Here is a 3,296-nt window from a genome sequence, read left to right as displayed (position 1 = left end):
TTTTTATTTTGTTTCTTCATAGCCACTCTTGGCACAAACAGTTTTGTTTTTTCTTGAGAAAGAAAACCAGTGACGCTTGGATGTGTATGCCTATAGAAAGAGAGTTATATCAATAAATGGATCACACTTTTGTAAAAGTTAAGTCCAGTCTGGTTCAAGTCCAGAGGTCAGATGTAAGCTGGAGGCTTCTCCTGACTTGCTTAGAAGGGCAGGAGCTGACAAACAGGAAGCAAGAAGATGAAGCAGAAGGGCCACCAGATGACAGGTGCAGAGCTGACTGACTCAGAGGCTGGGAAAATGCCACCCAAGGTCTCCAGTCTGCTGATGGATCCTGGAGTTCCCAGGTGACACAACAGGAAACTGACAAGCCAGCGGCTGGATCCAGATCCAGCAGAAGGCGAAGGAGCAAAAGAGAGCTCAGTTCTGCTCAGGGTGGCTCTTAATACAAAAGGCCACGCCCCCAAGGAGGAGGAGTCTGGCTTAGATCTGATTGGTAAATTGGGCTTCACTCCTACCTTCACCCAGATGCATCCAGTTGACGTAACAACTAACCATCATGCTAAGCTATCAGATAGAAGAGCATCTGAGGTCTTAATGGCTTGTGTCCAAAAAGCACGCATCTAAGTGAGACATCAGCCACGTCCACATGGAAGAAGCTCACCAACATCACTGACCCAAGGTTAATAAAGCATATAATCCTAAACCAAAAGAGGGAATAGTATCAGAGTTTGGAGATTCTGGTTTTCAGAAGGCTGCGGATGACAGCGGAAACCCAAGCTACACTTGCGAGATCTACACATAAAATAAGCCTCTGGTGAGTTCCCTCTAACTATAATTGAAGGGTGGGAATAAACCAGGAGCCAAACAGAGAATATTGGAGAGATGACTATAGTAGATTAAAGTGATAAATCAGACTCGAACGGCTGAAACCTGTTACTTGATTCCCCCTCTGATACGCTCTGGGTGTGATATGGTTTTCAGTATTTTCTGTGGTTTTTTTTCCTTTTGAATCGTTATGTGTTTTTTTGCTTTTTGGTGTATGACACCCAGGGCTGATGAACCTATAGGGACAGCCATCAGAGTAAGATTTCCTGGGGGGTACGGTGGGGGAGGCAGAGGGATAGTAAAGGGAAGGTGATATTAAGGAGCTCAAGAAGGAAGAAATGATTTTGGAACTGCCTGTGGTAGCCCATTGTACAATACAGCTTGATGTGATTGAACTGTGGAATGGTGTGATGTCTGGATTAGCTCCTAATGAAATGGTTTGGGGAAAAACATTAAAAACAATAAATACAATCTAACCATCATGCTGTCCAAACTTGAACTTTTCCACTTCTCAAACTGTGTGAGCCACTTTCTTGATATAAATTGCAGATACTCATATATGCTTTGCTGATCTTGCCTCTCTAACGTAGCCGGGCTAAGACAGACTCACAGACCAAGAGGCAGTTCCAGGAATGGAACGTGGGGATGGTGCAGTATTTGAAATCAAGAGTCTCACATTTGTCAGGGTTGTATCCTCTCATCATATTTACTCATTTTGTTTGCTGAACAAATAATCCAAGGAGTTCAAACGAGTTGGAAGTGCTGATTGTGGGTAGGAAAGTCAGTGGATCTTGTATTTAAGAATATTCACAGAAATGACGCATCGTTTGAATTTGTGAAGCTGGGGTTAGTGAAGCTGAGGGCAGTAAAATAAAATAAGTCACATACTGAGCACTGGTGTTCCATTACTATCTGGAGTTGAGAATGCTGCTTCCAAGAGAGGACTCAAAGAGAGAATGTGAGCTATCTTCTTCATTTATGAATGTCAGAGCTTTTTCACTTGGATATGGGCAAAGAAAACCTTATGCTAGGAATATCTCCATGGAAAAAAATAGAGTCAAGAGTTAGATTTTCTACTGGAAGGCTTATAGATGTAAGAATAAAAGATGAACTAGACTGAGCCCCTTCCCACTGCAGAAAGAAATAATGCTTGTGGGAAGGAAAATACAACTCTGTCTTACATATTTAATCACCGTCACTGGTTTGGCTGGAAATACAAATCAGGGAGCCAAAGATGTAACAAGATAAAGCTGGAATAGTAAATGCCACTGTTCCAGTTTTCAAATCAGCAAGATCTAGCCAACTTTTTAACTTGCTCCTTCCAGTTCCTCCAGTGATCTGATCTGAGAATTAGATTGTATTCCTGCACAAAGCATGCTAGAATTCTTTTTTAAAACTTTCTCTGAGGCTTTGCATTTTGGAGGGATATGGGAAAATGTCTACGTGCATTTGCTTGGGGTGTGACTATAATAAGAAATGAGCATTTATTAAAAGTAGGAGCAAACAAATGAAAAAAATAAAAGTTGGTAGCAATGTTATCTTTGGGAGAACAGTGAAATAAAAAATTTACCTGAACTATGTGAGTAGGATCATTAATTCAAAATTTACAGCATAATAAATATTGGGAATTTAATTTCAGAAGTAAAAGACATAAATTACTAGTTGATTCATGACACGATGAATATGGGTTCCGTTAGGATAAGCTTGCTTTTCTGAAGTTGGGAGTGTGCGTGGATATGAATAAGACACTGACAGGCTAGGATTGGTCTAGCCCAAGAAAACCTGGATTCCGGTCCGGAATGAAACCCCACCGCTGTTGAGGCTACTACTCTGAATTGTTGGTGCCAAAAACAATCGCTCCTTCTTCTTTCTTGCTTTACAGCTCGATGGGATAACATTTACACACCACACAAGTTACACATTGAATGTCAGACTAGCTTTAATTATTCACAGGTGTGTGTATCCATCACCAGGGTGGATGTTAGACGATTGTCATATCCTCTCCCAACACCCCCCTCCCCCAGTCCTTAGTCATCAACCCCTTGAGCACACTAGCCCCAAACACCACTAGGTTTTGTGTATCTATAGACTTTTCTTTTTCTTGACATTTCATACAAATGAAACCATATCCTAACCTGTCTTTTTTGACTAGCTTCTTCCACTTAATATGTTAGTGTTGTTGGGAGGTGCCATCCTCACCACTGGTCCCATCCCCAAACCCCTTGGTGCAGCCACCATGTCAGTCCATCTCACCGAGGACCTGCCTCTCTTTCTCTGCCCCACTGTCTTACCCAGCATGATGCCCCTCTCCAGGGATGGGTCTCTCCTGAAAACATGTCCACAGTGTGGAAGATGAGGTGTTGTCATCATTGCCTCTAAGGAACAATCTGGCCATGCTTCTTCCAAGACAGATCCATTGGCATTTTTAGCCGAGCATGGTACTTTGATTATTCTTTGTCAGCACCACCGTT

Source organism: Tenrec ecaudatus, chromosome 2, assembly GCF_050624435.1.
Source record: "Tenrec ecaudatus isolate mTenEca1 chromosome 2, mTenEca1.hap1, whole genome shotgun sequence".
Lineage (NCBI taxonomy): Eukaryota > Metazoa > Chordata > Mammalia > Afrosoricida > Tenrecidae > Tenrec > Tenrec ecaudatus.
This window is presented reverse-complemented; position numbering follows the sequence as displayed.